This window comes from Nicotiana tabacum, chromosome 3 (assembly GCF_000715075.1).
Source record: "Nicotiana tabacum cultivar K326 chromosome 3, ASM71507v2, whole genome shotgun sequence".
In the NCBI taxonomy this organism is placed as follows: domain Eukaryota; kingdom Viridiplantae; phylum Streptophyta; class Magnoliopsida; order Solanales; family Solanaceae; genus Nicotiana; species Nicotiana tabacum.
The window spans coordinates 93,242,213-93,258,575 of NC_134082.1; positions in this window are offsets into that span (position 1 = coordinate 93,242,213).

Here is a 16,363-nt window from a genome sequence, read left to right on the forward strand (position 1 = left end):
GGATCATTTGCATTTTTCTTTAATTTCTAGATCCACTACTTGTAGCACCTGTTTGATTGTTGTTTGATCTAAACTCACCTTTGGTAACGGTGTTACCGATTTTTGGTGTTGTTTGATTTACAAGCATGCCAGGAGGGGCTCGAGCTCAACTATTTTAATTATTTGAAGTCACCGATAACACTTGTTAAAGCTCGGTCATTGTTCGGTCCTGTCTCGGGAGATGATTCATAATTTTTTGTTATTGGGCTCTCAAAATGTTTATCGGACATGAGCTCGTCATCCAAATCATCAAAAGTGGGACTCCTCGCACGTTGTGTCGAGTATTCCTTTTCACCTGGCTCGAAGTTGATTCATGTAATGCCCCGAGCCTGGGGGCGAGACCGGAACCTGGTGCCTCATCTATTGTTGCATACCAACTTGCGACTCAAGGGAACTCTAGACATATAATGTCATATTTTGGCCAGGGGCCACATTGCAAGACAATTTGCAAAGAAAAATATAAAGTTGAATGGAAACTAACGCTGACTAAATGTCAATATAAAGCTGGGCCGGCAAGGCCGTTATAACTACTACAACTGACATGCCAACAAAATATACATACAGAGCCTACAAGCCCAACATACTACACTAACTAACAAGATATATCTACATGCCTCAACTGATGGATGTATTGTGATCGGAACATGGCCTCGACCTACCCATAACCTATATACATATACACACAAAACTTCTAGACTCGGCAACTCCGAACGGTGTAGAGCTTATGGATAAAGCTGAACTCGGGAAATACCTACTGAGGAGGTCTACCTGTCTGTCTGTCTGAACCTGCACGCATGAAATGCAGCGTCCCCAGAAAAAGGGATGTTAGTACGAAATAATGTACTGAGTATGCAAAGCAGTAATATAACCAAAAGCTGAAACTAAACTAATAATATAATAGCTGGAAACTGGGAGTCAAAGATAATTTGTAGCTATGCTCACCTGCTGATACTGGCTCAATTCTTTCAATGAAGTAAGTAAAATAGTTGTCCGGTCTTATAAGGCTCATAACTGCTCTACCATAGTAGGCTCGCCCATAAGCACTCGGACATACTAGGCTCTGTATCTCAGCCAACTAGGCTCGCTCATAGGTGCTCGGGCACAATAAGCTTGGTATATAACTTACCATCTGATTTGAGGTTGCCTAATAGGGGTCTGCCCATCGATTATTGTTCGATGGTAATGAAAATATTGCAATACTGTACATATAGACTCTCTGCTCTCTTGACTAAAAAAAGAAAATACTCAATTGAATATGAAGTCCCGATAAGGAGGATATTTTAACTTACAAGACTAGGAAAATATACGTAGATTCTGGGGTATGAATCTTTATTTATGCCTCGTTATCAAACTCATGTATTTATGAGATCACGCCAAAATGAAGGAAGGGCTTAGGCTTAACATACCTGGAGTAGGAAAAAATTCGTATGATATTCTTGGAAAAGGTTGCACTGTACTCCCTTAGAATCGCAAAATTTTACGTTGCTAAGGTTTTAATAGTTCTCGTTGAAATTTTTTTGGTTGCAAGAAGTTTTGTTGAAAACTTGTAGGAATTTCTAACGTTCTGATTGTTGGAATTTTGTAGGAATTTTTGTAAGAAATTTCGTTGCTAAGGTGCCAAATCTCCCATATGATTGTAGTTTTTGTTATATTGAAAATGTTAGAAATGAAGTATTGTGTAACCAACACATTAGTTTGCCACCTAATGAAAATGACTAAGAGTGATGTCTTTAGGAAGTGGCTTGCTGCCACATAGGGGTGTGGAAAATTTTAATCTTATCTCATAACCAATTAATTAATTAGGTATTATTTCGTTACCTGGTAATTAACTAATTACCCGCATAATTAAAAGTTGTCTCAACTTACTAAATTCTACATATACACATTATACATAATACTATCATGGTCATATGGTACCTTGTATGGTACTAGTCCATAAATATCGGGTACTATCGCTCGGCCCATATTTTATCCCAAATTGATAACCTTCAATGAAACTCTTTTTCTTCTATTTGCTTACCTTCTCTCCTTCACGAATTTACTCATCATGTGTTTGAAATTGCATAATGTCTATAATCTCAAGAAAATCTCATCCCTAAATCTACGTCAATTAACTAAAGATGAAACTTTAACGTACGAAAAATGTGAGATGTAACAATTCATTTCCGTCAGTATGGGTTTCTCTCGTTAAGTCATCATGTTGAGCCCCCTCATGTAAATTATCCACATGTTCGTTGTTATTGTTAGCACCATTGTTGAGCAAGTTGTTGACATCATTATTTGTCATAACTAGAGTATGCATAAAATAGAAAAAATATTTAAAGGATGTTACTATAAGATAAAGAGATCAGAGTAACCACAATTGTCTATTCCCTACAGCCAGCACCAAACTGTTTACCCATAAAAAAGTAAAGTTGAACTTGTAACGTGGTTTATAGACATGTGAATTAAGTTGACATGATTAATAGGATGATACATGAAATAAAATAAAGATAATTAAATAAAGAACAAGTTTGGAATTCAAGTTGATTCCATCAGAACAATAAAACAAATCTTAATAGTAATTGTATAGAGCATTGTAAGAATGAGAGAAGAATATGAGCCTTTGTAATACAAGTCTTTGGTTTCCATCAATGACTACAAATATTTTTATTTATAGTTAAATTTGAGGAGACAAAATCCTCAAATCATGCTCTTCTTAAAGACGTATAAACCCCTCTTAATAGTTGTATAATGTTTAAGAATAAATGCTATTATTTTCCGTAGCGGCTACTCCTTTAATGTTGTCTTCTCCAACCGGCGTCTTGCTTTCAAACTCTCTTTCCCGACCTCTGTACCTTTGAAATTTATACAAAACAGACACATGCTTATCAGATATCAACTATTTGCTAACTCGTCTCCACCCTATCATCACTGCCACGTGTCTACTTGAGTAGCGTACACATGTAAACTTCAAATTTTACCCAATACAATAACGTGCTATTATTGAGAGGTTTGACTGGATATCTATAAATAGCTAAGTGTGTGGCACATTTAGTACTGTATACTAAGTTGAGATCATATGAAAACTCATAAACTTCAAATTCTAGATCTGCTTTGACACCAGACACGTGCAATTATTGCCGGTAGATAATCTTTTGTTAAGTGCCACGCTCATACACACATAGCCGCTTTGGTGCACACGTACTAATTTATTTAGTTATACCTATATGCATACACATGTTGGAATTAAAAGATTGGCGAATGGGAAATTGAGGGAAGAAGTGTGAAGGGAAAGTGAGCTCCCTTATGCTTTGGAAAACGCAATTGTTACTCATTGGTGGTGGAAAGAAAAGGGAATGTGCTTATATTGAAAAAGGAATTCCCTTCGTCATCTTCGTTCGCTCGGCTTTGGCTTCAACTTTGACTTCGGCTTCGGATTCATGTTCGGATTTGAATTTGGTCAAAGATCGATTGATTGACTAATCTTTTTGGACAAAATTTCTTCTAATTAATGCATTTAATTAATTAACGAAAAGTCAACCCGGAATAACCTAGGACCCGTGACGCGATGCGACTCGGTCCGTTTCTTTCCTGGATTATTTTAAATTTATTTTTCTGAAATATTTTAAACGGGAATCATTCCATCCTATTCCAACAGCCATGGATATTGCTGAAAGGTTGCAAACTTTTCCAAAAAAGTGAAAAAATGGCTATAAATATGCCTTGACCCCAGAATCTTTTCTTACGAAGTTTTTCTGAACTTCTTCTCCTTCTTCTACACAATTAAATTCCGGTGTGGTTTACATCCTTCAATTGATTTGTTGTTTCACTGGCGTTTTTGGTACCAATATTCTTGTGACATAAATTGTTCTATCATAGAAGGATAATATTCTAACACCTTGTGTAACAACCCGATCGGTCATTTTGAGCTCTAGCATGTCGTTTAGTGGTTTGAGACCCTGAGTAGCTTCACTTGATGTATTATGACTTGTATGTATGGTCAGAATTGGATTTCGGGAAGTTCAGAGTGGAATCAGATGGAATATTCTAATTTCATAAGCTTTAAGTTGGAAGAGTTGACTAAGGTTTGACTTTTGAGTAAACGACCTTAGAATCGGGATTTGAAGGTTCCAACAGGTTTGTATGATTATTTCGGACTTGGAATTGAAGTTATTTGGGATGTTTGACCAGGAGTGGACTTTTGATATTGGGGTCGAATTCTAATTCTGGAAGTGGGAGTCGGTGCATAATGTCAATTATGACTTGCCTATGAAGTTTGAGGTTAATCGGACTTGATTTGATAGGTTTCGACGTTGAATGTAGAAGTTTGAAGTTCTAAAGTTTAATAAGCTTGCATTGGGGTGAGATTCTTGGTTTTAATGTTGTTTGGTATGATTTGAAGGCTCAACTATGTCTATATTGTGTTTTAGGACTTGTTGGTGGGTTTGGTTGAGGTCACGAGGGCCTCGGGTTTGTTTCGGATTGCTATAGATCAAGTTTAGGCTTGGGAGAAAAGATGAAGCAACTTGTGTTTGGAGCAATCGCACCTGCGTGAAAAGGGTCGCAGGTGCTAGTCTGTAGGTGCTGCGTTGTAGCCAAAAAAGCGATTATTGGACTGAGCTGGGGTGGCCGCAGATGCGAGAAAATTTCCGCAGCTGCAAGCCCGCAGATGCGAAGGGCGTCCGCAAAAATAGAAAATTAGAGGGGTAGTTGGGTCACAAAAGCGGAAGATATTCACACGTGGGGGAGCGCACGAGCGTGTGATGGATTGCAGAAGGGTCTCGCATGAGCAGAAATGGTCCGCAGAAGCGGATTTGCGTGGCTTGAAGGGGACCGTACCTGTGATGGATTTTTTCGCAGGTACGGAAAGTCGGCTGGGCAGATTGTTTTAAAATTAAGTTTTTGCTCATTTCAATCATTTTCCCTCTTGGTTTGGCGATTTTTGAGGAGCTTCAAGTGGAGGTTTTCATCATCTATGACAAGTTAAGTTATTCCCACCTATTTTAAGTTAAATACATGGATTCTATAAAGATTTAAGCATGAGAATTTGTAGAAATTGAGATTTTGGTAGTAAACCTAGAAATTTGTATTTTTGTATTTTGACCAAAATTTTGGAAGTGGAATTAAGAATAATTATATATTTGAGTTTGGGGTGTTATGGGTAATGATTATCTTTGAAAATATTTGGAATCCAGGTACGTGAGTCCGAGGGGTAACTTTATTGACCTTTCAAGCGGAGTTGGGAATTTGTTTTAAGTAATTTATTACGAGTTTTGGAGTACATTTTTATTAGTTTGCACATTGTTTGACTAGTTTTGGAGCGATGGGCATCGGGTGGAGTTGTTAGAGAGGCTTTAGGGTCGGTTATAGATCTTTGGAACGAGGTAATTCTCATGTCTAACTCTGTGAGAGGGAAAACTACTCCTAGGTGATGTATTTGATATGTGTTACTTGTTGCGAGGGATATGTACGCACGAGGTGACGAGAGTCCGTACGTAGTTAGATTCATGTTATTGTCTGGGTATACTTATGTTCACACCATGCTATACTTGTACTATAGGGGTTATTTTTGCTTGTTCAATTGTTTTATTTCACTTTACAACTTGAGACTATACTTGCTATTGTAGAGATTTGGCGAGTTTCATGATTAGAAGCGAAATAATTGTGTTCCTCTTTCGTATTTCTCCTGCGCTATGCATTTTCATTGAAAGGTTTTCCTTAAAATCATAACTCACAGGTTTATTCGTAAGTGGGGTCAAGGACCCGTTAAAGCATCTTATTCTATTGGGATCGGGTCGTTCGCCTCGGTAGGATTATGTACCACACTCTCTTGGGAGCGGACCATTCGTCTTGATAGTATAATAGATGCATCTATGGTTCGTGTCATTCAGCCCTCGGCAGTGCACAAATTATGATGGGATCGAGTCGTACGCCTCGGCATTTCTATCAAATACTCTCATGGAATCGTGCGTAATATTTGACAAGAATTCAGTGTATCTATGAGTCATCCTGATTGGAATGATGATGACCCATCTGGTGAGGTCCATTTTATATATATGCTAAGGTTGAGGAGGTAATTACTAATGGACAGATTGAGTCTATTATAGAGAGGAGGATTGTATCACGTATTTACACTTATTTACTTCGTTTGTTTACTTTGCCCCATATATTTTTACTGCTTATTATAACTATCTTATTGGATCACTAGTAAGTGTTGATGTCGACTACTCATCGCTACTTCTCTGGGGTGAGGCTAAATACTTACTGGGTGAGTGTTGATTTACGTACTCATGCTACACTTACTGCATATTTTTGTGCAGGTACATATATGTCAGGTGGTCTTTTGGGCGTAGAGGCACGACTATTACGGGGACTTATCGTAAGCTGTATTTCATGTTACAATCTGCAGCCTGCAGAGTCTCCATCAGAGTTATTTATATTCTCTTGTCTAATTTGTATTCCAGAAATATGTTGTATTTTATTGTATTTCCTAGTTGAGGCTTATGCACTTGTGACACCGGGTTTTGGGGGTGCTTACGGGTTGTTTATTGTTGTAGTTGTGAAATTATTATCATTTACCCTATAAATTCAATTTCTTACTATTTAATGATAAAATTATGAATTCAAAAATATTAAAATGATTAATTTAGTTAATCATTGAATGTCGGCTTGCCTAACTGATAGGCGCCATCATGACCTTTAGTGGATTTTGGGTCGTGACAGCTTGGTATCGGAGCGTTAGGTTCATTTAGGTCTCACTAGTCATGAGCAAGTCTAGTAGAGTCTTGCGGATTGGTATGGAGATGTTTGTACTTATCTTCGAGCAGCTACATGGCTGTTAGGAGCAATTCCCTTTATTGATTCCTCATCGTGCGATTTGATTCCTTTAAGGCTTATGCCTTTATATCCTTCATACTCATCCTTATACGATGTTCAGCACTCATGGCAATTGGTCATCGAGGAGTTGTAGTGGTACTACGGACGTGGGCAGGATGTTTCTCCCTATGCATTCGAGCAAATCATTACTGTCTTCTTGCTGAAGGATGTTCTATCATTTCGGCTTAGTAGCTGGGTTTTCAATAGTTTCGAGGTTGCGTGCAGATTGTTATGATGCTTAGACGTGTTATCGCACATTATTGGTGCATTGATAGGGTGCTTGTCTATGTGTCGAGGTAGTGAATGGCTTGAAATGAGGATTTCTCGGTGCTTGATTTAGGGGTTCATCATTTAAATCTGGTGGAGGAAAGACAATCAGTCTATGAATGCTCAGGCTTTGGTTGATGAAGTAGCGAGACTTGATATTCCCCAGTGTGGTAGAATTTTATTTTGATGCGGTGTCGTCGTTCTTGTTGGAATACATTAATGTTTGCTAGTGTTATGGTCTTCTTTGATTTTTGTTTGGCCTTCGGGCAGGGTGTTGTGAATGGTGCCTGAGGAGCGGTTTTCAGAGATAGCAGTGTGTAGCAGGTCAGAACAGAATTGGTATTTCTAATATTTATGGCTCGCGAAAGATGATCTTCTACGAGGTTTAGAGTTAGTAGTGACTCATTTGTTTAGGTGCTACAAGTATGGATTTGATTTGGTGCAATATTTGGGTAGTGAAGTATGAGGAAGGGCATGGCGAGGGGTGTATTGCAGTGGTTGAATTACTAGCATGACAAGTATGAAAAGCGTAAACAGAGGAGTTTCCTAAAGGAGAGGGTTTAACCAAAGTGAGAGAGTGGCAGTGTAGCATATGGGTTCTGTGGTAGGGTAGCCACACGTCTTGAGGATAGTTTAGAGCAATTTGGGAATTCATGGTGGATAGTGACTAGGTCCAACAACAACAACAACAACAACAACATCCTAGTATAATCCCACAAGTGGGGTCTGGGGAGGGTAATATGTACGCAGACCTTACCCCTACCCCGAGGGGCAGAGAGGTTGTTTCCAGGAGACCCTTGGCTCAAGAGAGCAATAAGAGACAATATATTAGTACTATCAATAGACTCATAGTAAATAACATAAAATAAAAAAATAACAACAGTATAAGAAATATAGGAAATACGAAAAGGATGTAAGGTATACTAATATCCAACAGATACAGCCCTGCATCAGTAGCTGGTCAGTAGCATCCTAAGTCTAACTCCTAAATGGCTAGTCTCCCTCTAGTGCACTGTAGTAATATTCACAAACTTCCCCCTAACCTACAACCTTAATGCTCGACCTCCACAATTCCCTGTTAAAGGGCCATGTCCTCAAAAATCCTAAGTCGTGCCATGTCCTGCCTGATCACCTCCCCCTAATACTTCTTAGGTCTCCTTCTACCTCTCCTCGTGCCCACCACAGCCAGTCGCTCACACCTCCTCACTGATGCATCAATGCTCTTCCTCTGAATGTGCCTGAACCATCTGAGTCTTGCTTCCCACATCTTGTCCTCCATGGGGGTCACGCCCACCTTCTCTCGAATATTTTCATTCCTAATCTTGTCCATCCTTGTATTCCCGCACATCCACCTCAGCATCCTCATATCTGCTACTTTCATCTTCTGGGTGTGTGAATTTTTAACCGGACAACACTCGGTCCCATACAACATAGCAGGCCTAACCACTACTCTATAAAACTTACCTTTTAGTAACGGTGGAACTTTCTTGTCACATAAGACTCCCGTTTCTAACCTCCACTTCATCCACCCCACCCCTATACGATGTGTGACACCCTCGTCGATCTCCCCGGTCCCCTGAATAACTGACCCAAGGTACTTGAAACTATCCCTCCTAGGGATGACTTTAGAGTCGAGCCTCACTTCCACTCCTGCTTTCGTCGGCTCGGCCCCAAATTTGCACTCAAGGTATTCCGTCTTCGTCCTGCTCATCCTGAAACCTTTAGACTCAAGGGCATGTCTCCAAACCTCCAGCCTCTCATTGACACCGCATCGTGTCTTGTTAATCAGGACTATGTCATCAGCAAATAGCATGCACCATGGCATCCATCACCAGGGCAAATAGGAAAGGGCTAACCCTTGGTGCAACCCTGTAACAACCGGAAAATGGTCGGAGTCGCCTCCTACTGTCCTAACCCGAGTCTTAGCTCCATCATACATGTCTTTAATCACCCTAATGTAGTCAACTGGGACCATTTTAATCTCTAGGCATCTCTATAGGACCTCCCTAGGAACCCTGTCGTACGCTTTCTCTAGATCGATAAACACCATGTGGAGATCCTTCTTCTTATCCCTGTATTGTTCCATCATCCTCCTAATAAGGTGGATAGCTTATGTGGTAGATCGCCCCGGCATGAACCCGAATTGGTTATCTGGATAGTGACTAGGTCCACGGATTTTATTCGCATACAACATAACTTCGAGTTTGGAAGGTATTATTGGACATTAGGTTGATGTCAACGAGGAAGGAGGAATCTTGGTGGGTTGTAGGATTATGTAATTGAAGCTTCAAGCTAAGTGGGGGAGCCCCACTTTTAATGATTGGATTGCGTGGTTATCTATTTGTGTGGTTTCTGGTTATTAGTGTATTGGTGGGCTATTACGACCAAGGAAAGAAAACATCAGTCGAAATTCGAGCAAAGGGTTTAAGAAGTGTGTGCTATATTTGCCCTTATTGATTCATGCTCAGGTTTTGGGAATAATGAGAGTTTATGCTTTGTATAGATGTGATGTAAAAGGAAAGTAATTCATCCAGGTGGTTCTTTAAGAGGGTGTTCATGTGATAGTAGAGCCTTGAAGTTGATTATATTCAGGACCAAGTCATAGTGGGTGACTCTCAACAATGGTCCTAGTGGATTCAGAACTAAAGTGTGGTACCTAAGGATTTCGAGTCTGTGGTATGGTTAAGTATCGAGGTTTTGTAGTGGATTATAAAAGGGACTTAGAGTGTTATATGTTATCAACGATCTGCAGTGTTGAACTACAGGAATGGGAGAAAATAATTTCGAATTTGAAGCGGGGTTATCAGAATGGGTGTACCAGCTGAATATGCGAATGTGCGCACAAGGAGGGTACAAGATGCTTCGTGGTTTTGAGACAACGGGTCTCATGAATTGGATCACTAAGGATGAGTGCGGATGGGGTCGGTTAGCAATGAATGAATCGGCATGGTGGTGGCAATGATCAGTTCCTTCAGTGTGTTAAGTTATACAAGTGATTTGTGGTGGTTGATAAGTAGGGATTTTAACCTATTATTTGCTCTCTTTTACTTGCGTTCTAGGCCAAAAATGTGTAAAGGTATTCTTGGAAACTAATGTAATATGCTTGCTTGTAGGAATTATTCAAAATGAGCCAAAGGAGTCATAATCAACTCATAAACGAGTTAAAACTTGAAAAAAAAACAAGACTGCGCCAAGAGATCTGAAACGCGGACCCCATAAATATTATGCAGTTAATAAAACCACAATGCGAGCTTGATCGGAAATACGCGGTCCGCGAAAGGGAGATTCAGAGAGTTGTATTTTTAGGTTAAATAAAAAGCGCGGTCCGTGTCAGAATTACGCGACCATGATTGAAATTATGTGGTCTGCGAAACTCATCTCAACCCAGATCTAGATTTGATGAACTCTGACCCCAGTCAAAATTACGCGGCCACGAAAGCAAAAATGCGGTCGCGCTCAAAATTACGCGGCTGCATAATTTTTGGAGGGGTTTTTTTGCCCAAAAGTTTTAGCTTAGTATAAATAGATCTTTTTGACATTTTTAGGGTATGTCTTGTATTAGTAGAGCACGTGACACAGCTGGATATTCCGTTTTGGGCAATTTTGTACTAGAATTATCTTTCAACATAAGATTTTCAACTTTTAATCTAATAATATGAATTTTTATCTTCCGAGAGGTATAGAGTGAGTACCTGGATATGATAGCTATGCTACAATCCCAAGTAATCACGAACTTACCCTAGATTTTACTATCTAGTAGAAGTAACGACCCTAGTCTCTTTAAACATTTGAAAACCAACAACAAAAATATTGTCCTTAGATTTAGTTATTGCAATCTTTAGAGTAAACTTTGAAGCAGAAATCAAACTCAACATTTGTGGAAGTGTAATTAGACTCAAAATTTGCATCTAGCTTAGATATAAACCTAATTCCAATTATTAAAACCCTGTGGATTCGATCCCGACCTAGTTGGATTAAAACTGCATTGACTACCCTCTCTACTCAATAGTAGTGTGGGCTTGCACCCGATCAATTTTTGGTGTCGTTGCTGCGGAGTTAGGTGGTTTTAGCTATATATCTAAGTAGTTGTGTGTTTTGTTTTCCTTTCCTTCTATTTTTCTAATTTGTGTGTGAATTGCTTTTAGGTACAAATGGCTATTAACAACGAAGCCCTTGGAAATTTACCATTGGTAAAGGTGGTACATGATGATCATGTGGATGAGATTCAACCCGAACCTCAAGTACAAAGGAGAGGCCGACCGCCTCGTGATAATATACCAACCCTCCCCCACCTTCTCCAAAAGCAGCACACCAGGCGTTGCCCAGCTATGCAAGTGTAATAGTTCTGCCCCAAATTAGGGCAGGAAACTCTCAAATAACCAATGTCATGCTTACACTATTGGAATAACGGGGTTTCTTCACCGGAACTCCACATCAAAATGCCTACAAGCATCTCAAAGGTTTTGTTGACATGTGTTGCGGGAGCAAGCAAACTAATGTCTCCAAGGACGCATTAAGGTTAAGGCTTTTCGCATTTTCTCTAAGGGGGAAGGCTTTGGATGGGCTTGAAAAGGTTACCCAACTATTCCATCACCACTTGGGATGAGTTGGACGAGAAGTTCATCACAAAGTTCTTTTCTCCGGGACATATGGCAACGCTAAGAGATGAGATCTTTGCTTTTAACCAAGAGCCAAATGAACCGCTGCATGAGATTTGGGAAAGGTATCGGACGATGGTTAAGGAATGTCTTAATAATGATATGACCGAAGCCATGATCCAACAAACATTCTACCATGGCATCAACACAACAAACCAATGTGTGGTTAACCAACTCACTGGGGGGAACTTCATGAACACGCCAATGCTGAAGCGTGTGAAATACTTGATGAGATGGTGGATACCTCTTCGGTGTGGCAAAGTAGATCCAATGTGCCACAAGGTGACCCTAATGTTATTCATCTACACAAGGAGCTACATGACCACGACCAAGCTATAGCCGAGTTGACAACTATCATGAACCAATTGGCCAAAGCTTAGTTGCAACAAGTTCAAGGTCCAAAACAAGTGAATTCCATGGAAGGAGTGAATATGATAATCAACAAGAGAAGGCAATGAGGTCAACAAGTTCAAAACAATCCGGATCAATTTGAGCAAAGTGGTAGTGGGTATAATTAAGATGATTCATATGATGATCAAAGTGAAGAGGTTCAAAATGTCAACAATTATCAAGGTCAACGGGGCAATGCTCCGAATCAACAACAGTGGAGATCACAAGGAAATTGGGGGAATCAAGGTCAACAAGGAAATTGGAATAGTGGCAACAACAACAACCAAGGAAATTGGGGGAACAACAACAATAAAAATTGGGGTAATCAAGGAAATCAAGGCAATTGGGGCGGCAACAATAATAGTAATTGGGGAGGCAATAACAATCAAGGGGGTTGGAACAACAATAATCAAGGAAATCAGGGGGTAGGATTTCAAAGGCTTCCGATGTATCAACATCCGAACAACCCTCCTCCATATCCATCACAAGGTCCTAATTATTCCAACAATGATATGGGAGGATTGAAACAATGTTCGAGCAAATGATGAAGAAAAATGCCGACTCTCATGCCCAATTAACCTCCTACAACACTTTTAACCGTAATTTAGAAGTCCAACTTGGCCAAATTTCTCAAGATTTGAATACTCGCCTAAAGGGGACACTGCCAAGTGATATGGTAGTAAACCCAAAGGGTGGGAACAATACGGATCATGCTATGGTGGTGACTACAGGATGTGGTAGAGGTGGTGTTGCTAGTACCTCTAATCCAAGAAAGATTGTGAGTGATGATGTGTTGGTGCAAGATGATGATGAGCAAAGTAATTATGTGTAAGTGAATGATGAGAATATTAATGATGAAGTGAAGATAGACATTGATGACAACGTGTAGGAGACACAAAATGATGTGAACCCGTGTAGGGAACATGTGATAGACATACCAGAAATGGTAGTGCCCAAATCCAAGGCTCCTTTGCTAAGGCCTCCTCCACCATATACTCAAAGGCTCTCAAAGCAAAACAATGAGAACAAACTCAATAAATTCTTTGATGTGATGAAACGTTTGTCCATAAATGTGCCTTTGGTTGAAGCTCAATGTTGGGATATGCCAAGTTCATGAAAGACTTGGTAACAAAGAAGAGATCAATGAACTATGAAATGATCAAATGAAACATCAAATTAGTGCCATTGTGCACTCCATCGCTCCAATGTTAGAAGACCCTGGTGCCTTTACAATCCCATGCACTATTCATAGTGCCGATTTCGCCAAAGCTTTGTGTGACTTGGGGGCAAGTACTAACTTGATTACATATTCTGTGTTCAAGACATTGGGATTGGGAAACCAAGAACCACATCCATGAGGTTGCAAATGGCTAACAGGACAATGAAGAGGCCATTGGGGATAATTGATTATGTGCTAGTTCGGGTCAACAAGTTCACACTTCCCGCAGATTTTGTGGTACTTGACTGTGAGGTTGACTACGAGGTGCCAATCATATTGGGAAGACCTTCCCTAGATACAGGGAAGGTCTTAGTTGATGTGGAAGCAAGGGAGCTCACCTTCCGGGTGGGCTATGAAAAGGTTTTGTTCCATGTTTGCAAGTCAATTAGGCAGCCTAATAGCAACGAAGTGTGTTCGTTTGTGGATCTTGTGACTGAGGTGATTGTTGATGAAACAAGTGTTATGATTAATATGGAAGACCCATTGGATGCTGTGTTATTGAATCATGATGTTGTTGGGAAGGACAACTTGGTGGAATATGTCAATGCTTTGCAAGGAATGGGTTCATATACATATGAGCCCCAAAACCTTTCCTTGGACCTTGAGAACCAAAAGAATCCACCAACAAAGTCCTCAATCGAGTAGCCTCCCACATTGGAGTTGAAGCCCTTGCCTTCATACCTTAGGTATGAGTTCTTAGGCCTTTGTTACACTTTATCTATTATTCTTTCCTCGTGCTTAACTAACGTGCAGGTAGGTGCCACCCTTGCGGTGCTCTAATAGAGGAAGAAGGCAATAGGTTGGACATTGGAGGATATTCGGGGTATAAGCCCCGCCTTTTGCATGCACAAAATAATATTGGAGGAGGATTCCAAGCCCTCCGTGGAACATCAAAGACGCTTGAATGAGGCCATGCAAGAGGTATTCAAGAAAGTGATCATGAAATGGTTGGATGCTGGGGTTGTCTACCCCATTTCTGATAGTTCATGGACTTTGCCGGTGCAATATGTCCCAAAGAAGGGGGGCATGACTATGATTACAAATGATAACAATCAGTTGATCCCCAGAAGAACTGTCGTCGGTTGGAGGGTATGCATGGATTATAGGAAGCTCAACAAAGTGACTCGGAAAGACCATTTTCCGCTTCCATTTCTTGATCAAATGTTGGATAGGCTAGCCGGACGTGCTTATTATTGCTTTTTGGATGGGTATTCCGGATATGGTGGAGGACGTTTTTGAGGTTTTCATGGATGATTTCTTTGTTGTGGGGGATTATTTTGATACGTGTTTGGATAATCTTGAAAAGTTATTGGCACGTTGTGAAGAGACCAACTTCGTGCTTAATTGGGAGAAGTGTCAATTTATGGTTGAGGAAAGTATTATCCTCGGACACAAGATCTCCAAAAATGGTATTGAAGTTGATAAAGAAAAAATTGAAGTGATATCAAAACTCCCTCCATCTACTACCGTCAAAGGAGTAAGGAGCTTTCTAGGTCATACGGGGTTTTACCGTCGGTTCATCAAGGATTTCTCAAAGGTAGTAAACCCCTTATGCAAGTTGTTGGAAAAAGATGCAAATTTATGTTCAATGATGATTGTATGAAAGCTTTTGAGCTACTCAAGTATAGGTTGACTACCACTCCCATCATTACCGCACCAAATTGGAGCTTACCATTTGAGCTCATGATTGATGCTAGCGATGTGGCGGTAGGAGCGGTATTGGGGCAAAGAATCAATAAGATATTCCATCCGGTATAATATGCTAGTAAGACCATGAACGATGCCCAAGTAAACTATATGGTGACCGAGAAAGAACACTTAGCCATTCTCTTTCCTATAGAAAGGTTTCGCCCGTACCTCATGGGTACCAAAATGATTGTTCACACTGATCATGCGGCGCTTCGTTATTTGATGAGCAAAAAGGACTCAAAGGTTGGATTGATGCGGTGGGTACTTCTTCTACAAGAATTTGATATTCAAATCATAGACCAAAAAGGGAGTGAGAATCAAGTGACAGACAATTTGCCCATTTGGAAGAGCAGAGGAGGCCCCATGATGGCCTTGAGATTAATGATTTGTTTCCGGATGAACAACTCCTTTCCATATCTTTGACCAGGATTCCTTGACTTGCCAATGTGGCTAACTATCTTGTGAGTGGAATTGTCCCGGATGATTTCTCTTAAAACCAAATAAAGAAGCTCAAATGAGACTGCTTGGATTATTATTGGGACGAGCCATATCTTTTCAAAATTTGCACCGATGGTGTTATTCAGAGATGTGTTCCAGAAGAAGAGCAATTGGGTATTTTTGAAGCTTGTCATTCTTCGCCCTATTGTGGTCACCATGGTGGGGCGTGAATTGCTATGAAGGTCCTAAGCTGTGGATTCTATTAGCCTACCTTGTACAAAGATGCTAGCCAGCTTTGTTAAGCAGTGTGATGACTGCCAAAGAGCCGATGGGATTTCCAAGAAAAATGAGATGCCTCTCACAACCATCTTTGAGATTGATATTTCCGATGTATGGGGCATCGACTTTATGGGTCCATTTGTGAGTTGGTGTGGGAACACCTATATTCTTGTGTTGATACCCAATTTTTTCCTATATATTTTTATATCCAAAATATTTTCAAAATAGCATATGTATGCATATATAAGCATGTCCAAGTGTTTCATTATTTTTCCAGTTTTTAAAAGATTTTTAAATCAATTTATCGCCTTATTTTATTAGAAAAAAATAATAATTATTTCCCAAATTATCATTTTTGGTAACTCCTTTATTTAATTCTTATAGTTATACCAATATATAGCTAAGGTAATTTTTGCACATTTTTTACAAATTTAATGACTATTTTAAAATAAAATTACACATAATTGCAATTTTAGCCTATTTTAAGATTTAATTGCATTTATAATTACAAAATTGACCCCAGTAT